Raw genomic sequence first — 5,511 nt, forward strand, 5'->3', positions numbered from 1 at the left:
TAACAGTGGGTGATTAATCAAACATCTATACAATTGAATACTACCCCAATGTGAAAAGAAGTCATTTACTGACACTGGCTGCAACATGGATGAACCTCAGAAGTACTGTTTTATTTTACTATATGATAATTTAAATGACATTTGAAAAATTATTAGATATTAGATTATAAAAATATAGATTTATGTATTTTAATTTTATGTGTGCATATCATTATACAGTATATATTGTGTTTACAGTATGTTATAGCATATTCTAATATTTATTATTATACCTTACTACAATAAAATGTTCCCATTTTATATAATATATAGTATCTATTGTATGATTATATAGTTTTTATATTTTATATATCAAACTTTCACGTAACATTTCAGTTATTTCTACTTTTACATAATCACATTTAATGTTTATAGTATGAAGTTATAACCATAATAACAGGTCTTAGGGTTCGGACAGCCTGCAGTTGGAGGTGGTCAATATTTTTATTATTTGTCAAGAATCCCAATTCTGGCTGTTTTAGCATCCAGGAAGCTTTCTCCAGCTTTGGGCTTTTGCACCAACTGTGTTCTCTGGGCATACTCTGCTTCCCCAGTGCCCATGCATCGTGCTTTCTTCCCCCATCTTTGAAAAGCATCCACCCACCATTTGTATCTGAAGTAATACATCCTTTGGGGTCACTTGCTGCTGCATTATTTTGTATATATTTGTGTTGCAGGCATCACCATCTGACTTGATATTAAATATTTCTTTTTTTTGTTTTTTCATCCAACCTTTCCACTAGACCTCATGAGACCTGGACTTGGTCTGTCTTGTTTCTGCTGTGTCCAAGGCACCCAACACGGTGCCAGCACAAAGCAGACACTCAGTACGAGCTCGTTAAATGAGTTAATGAATAAACAAGCAAATGAATGAATAAATGAATGAATAATAACAATAGTTTTGACATTGACCAAATGCCCCACACAGATTGGCTAAATGCATGGGGAGGTGGTAGGATTAGTTCCAGGTCCTCTAATTCAAAATCTAATGCACCTCCCCATGCTTCAGCATACCCCAGCCCTAATTCCATGTGTGGGCAGTGCCCAACCACCCTGCCACCCTCCTCCCAAGTATCCTGCCTACATCCTTCCCCGGCATTCCACAAGGTCTCCCAACTCAGCCTCCTCTTGGTCACAGTGGCATACCATGTTGGTGGGGGACAGTCGTGAGGGACCCAAAGGCAGAGATCTATTGCCATTGGCATCCACCCTAATACTTTCAATCCTGTACCCCATCATCAGTGCCATATGCTCCACCCCATTCACTGGAGCAGCCACTGGCAAATATGGAACCTAGGGAGCAAGAGGAATGTGGCAGGGCTGAGGGTTCTGGGCCTCAGGCACTTCATTGGAAAATGAATGTGATGCAGTGTGGCAGATGTTGACCCTGTGGCCAAAGTCAGGTGAAAGCTGTGATTGTCATGCACACTTGCCCTAATGTCAGAATGAATTGAGCCCTCCACCCTCAGGTTCAATGAGGCTACTGTGCCCATATGACTCTTATCTATGTTATATCCTACCCCACCCTATCCTGCTGCACTCCCCAGTCCCCCATATCATACCACTTACTAACTACAATACTTAATTCTACCATTATGTTGATTCCATTATTGATTTTAAGTATAATTATCATAATTTATAACTAATATCACAATCTTTGTCACTATTTGTTACATGCCTTTAATTATTAAGATACCATGAATAATATATTAACTCTGATGCTAAGAAATCCTGTTCCTTCTAGTTTCTGCCACCTTCAGATTGGAGTTTGCGTGAGCACAATAGCCTCAGCTCTAGGGGTAATGTTTTTCTCCCTCTGCAAAATCAACACAGTTAGATTACTTCCTTAGTGAAATTATTATGGTGGTATTTCAATATTTATTATAATAATAGATATTGCTGGCTGGGCATAGTCCCAGCACTTTGGGAGGCCGAGATGGGCAGATCACGAGGTCAGGAGATCGAGACCATCCTGGCTAACATGGTGAAACCCCATCTCTACTAAAAATACAAAAAATGAGCTGGGTGTGGTGGCGGGCGCCTGTAGTCCCAGCTACTTGGGAGGCTGAGGCAGAGAATGGCGTGAACCCGGGAGGCGGAGCTTGCAGTGAGCCGAGATCGCGCCACTGCACTCCAGCTTGGACGACAGAGCGAGACTCCGTCTCAAAAAAAAAAAAAAAAAAGATATTGCTATTAAAACAAAAGCTGGTATTTTCTGTTTCCATCTGTGAAATAGGATAATGTAAGCACCACATCAATACAAGCATTTGAGTTATATTAAGTTTGTGACTGTAATAAACGCCAATCCTGAGAACCCAGTGTGTGCTATTATACTCTGGAAAATGGGCCCGTTTATAATGCAGTGTTGTCCATTTATATGGTCTAAATGTCTGTGTCCCTTCAAAGTTCATATTAAGGCCTAATCCCCAGTGGGATAATCTTAAGAGGTGGGGCCTTTGGCAGATTATTAGGTCATAGTGGGGAAAAGAGAGAGAGATCAGACTGTTACTGTTTCTATGTAGAAAGAAGTAGACATAAGAGACTCCATTTTGTTCTGTACTAAGAAAAACTATTCTGCCTCGAGATGCTGTTAATCTATAACCCGAGCCCCAACCCTGTGCTCACAGAGACGTGTGCCATGTTGACTCAAGGTTTAATGGATTTAGGGCTATGCAGGATGTGCTTTGTTAAAAAAGTGGTTGAAGGCAATATGCTTGGTAAAAGTCATCACCATTCTCTAATCTCAAGTACCCAGGGACACAATACACTGTGGGAAGTACCCAGGGACACAATACACTGCTGAAGGCCACAGGGACCTCTGCCTCGGAAAGCCAGGTATTGTCCAAGATTTCTCCCCATGTGATAGCCTGAGATATGGCCTCCTGGGAAGGGAAAGACCTGACCATCTCCCAGCCCGACACCCCCAGCCCAACACCCGTAAAGGGTCTGTGCTGAGGAGGATTAGTGAAAGAGGAAGGCCTCTTTGCAGTTGAGATAGAGGAAGGCATCTGTCTCCTGTTCCTCCCTGGGCAATGGAATGTCTTGGTGTAAAACCCGACTGTATATTCTATTTACTGAGATAGGAGAAAACTGCCTTAAGGCTGGAGGTGAGACGTGCTAGTGGCAATACTGCTCTTTAATGCACCCAGATGTTTGTGTACTTGTACATCAAGGCACAACACCTTTTTTAAAATTTATTTATGACACAGAGACCTTTGTTCACATGTCTTCCTGCTGACCTTCTCCCCACTATTATCGTATTGTCCTGCCACAGCCCCCTCTCCGAGATGGTAGAGATAATGATCAGTAAATACTGAGGGAACTCAGAGACCAGTGCCCGTTGCGGGTCCTCTGGATGCTGAGCACCAGTCCCCTGGGCCCACTTTTCTTTCTCTATACTTTGTCTCTGTGTCTTATTTCTTTTCTCAGTCTCTTGTCCCACCTGACGAGAAACACCCACAGGCGTGGACGGGCAGGCCGCCCCTTCACACTGGGAAACCAAACAAATTGTGTGACTCGCTTTATTGTAGTGGTCTAGAACCAAACCCTAAATATCCCTGAGGTATGCCTGTGTTTGTATAATACTATTGTTATGGAAATAAAAGGATCTCAGTCCAAACTCCAAAAGAGGGTTCTTGATCTCATGCAGGAAAGAATTCCAGGTGAGTTGTAGAGTGCAGTGAGAAGAGATACTTTATTGAAAGCCATTCCACAACAGAGTAGGGTGTCCTCAGAAAGCAAGTGGAGGAACATCCGTTAAGTTTTTCTTATATAGGGGTCTTGTCTATGTAAAGACTGAAATAAGCTGTGCCTATGCGTGGGTGGCCTGACATTATGACAAAATTTATTATTCTATTGATTTAAAGAAAACTATCCCTAAAATTTTAGTGTGTAAGTACATCAAAGTATAACTATAATGATCTTGAAAGCATTTATTGTTATGGGTATTGGACATCTGGACTTTCTGTTGTTCTAGAAGTTTGTCCTTGCAGGCATTACCGGGATGCTTCCTTCACTGTAAACATGTTAGGACCATGATTTGTGACTTGCAGTGAATGTGCCTTGCTAGTCTCAAGATGGAGCTGAACTTAAAATGGTGTCACTCTGGGTCTCTTAGGTTTCTGCTTCCCTAACACTATGACCATACCTGCTGTCTTCTTGATGTTTCCTTGTAAATGTTTTTAATTCCTTTATTTTTAAATTAAAATTTTACCATGAAATTGTCACACAAATACTATGGAAGAGAACATTATAATGAATTCTGTCTACTTATCACCCGGCTTTAACATTTGTCAACATTTTCTTTTGCAATACCATATACCCCTTCTCAGTGGAGTTTTTTTTTTTTCTCAGTGAAGTTTTTAAAGCTAATATTATTCCACCCATAAATATTTCCACATGAATCCCTAAAAGATAAGTCATCTTCTTTTTAACAGAACTGCATTACTGACAAAATCAACAGTAATTCTTAGGCCCGTGGTAGAAATGTGTGTTCACTAATGGACTTCCACAGATGTTTTCTTAGACCATCCTTTGGGAGAAGAAAGAGAACCTGAGATCAGCAGAGTCTAATTCTCTAAACATATTTTTAAGCCGAGTCCCAGAGACAGACATAACTGGTCTGAAGGCATCCAGCATGCCCACATGAGTGTAGGTTCAGTTCCCTGAAAACAAGTTTCCCACCTGCTGGAACTGAACACATTGGGTAGATAACATCCCACCACTGTCAGGTAGAACTTCCTGTCAGAAGCTGAGCTGTGAATAATGTTTAGGAGTTCACCAAGTGAAAGGAATTATATCTTTACAACTCCTCATCCACATCCTCCAAAAACGGGAGTAAAGAGGTGTTAAGCAGCTTCAGAATTTCCACAGAGGAGAAGCTAATGGTCAGAGACTGCATTTAAAGCTTCACTGACATGGTAAGGCGATTGTTATTAATTATATTTTAACTTCAAGGTAAATGAAAACAGTTTTCTTTAGGTGCTTTTAGTCACACGTTGGCCATACTAAAGACTATTAGTGTTGTTATTATTGCTGCCTACTATAGTTGCACTTGAGGTAGTTAGTGTGGAGGGTAATGCGTAATTCAAATCTCTATTCACTTTCCCACCCAACTTAGCCCTTCAGAAGTGGACGCGTGGACTTCTCCTCCCTCCTCTGGTGGTATCTCCCAGGAGAGGATTGTATTAATACTCTCGGATTTCTACCCTATTTCCAAAAGTGGTTTCTCCCATTAAAAGTTGTACCACCCTTCCTGCAGCCTATTACTCATTCAGATGTCTCTCAGACTTTCAGGGTGGTTTCACTCAAGAGATGACTCCCATAGTGACCTTTCCACCTTTTCCCTGAATGGCATCTCTAAAAAGTGGACTGTACTATCCTGATTCCTCCTATCATCTGCCTGTGGTTTCTCCCAGGATCCTCTTCTCTTGGTGATTTTTCCCTGGTGGTTTCTTCCAGCAGGTAATTATT

This window comes from Papio anubis, chromosome 20 (genome assembly GCF_008728515.1).
Source record: "Papio anubis isolate 15944 chromosome 20, Panubis1.0, whole genome shotgun sequence".
Lineage (NCBI taxonomy): Eukaryota > Metazoa > Chordata > Mammalia > Primates > Cercopithecidae > Papio > Papio anubis.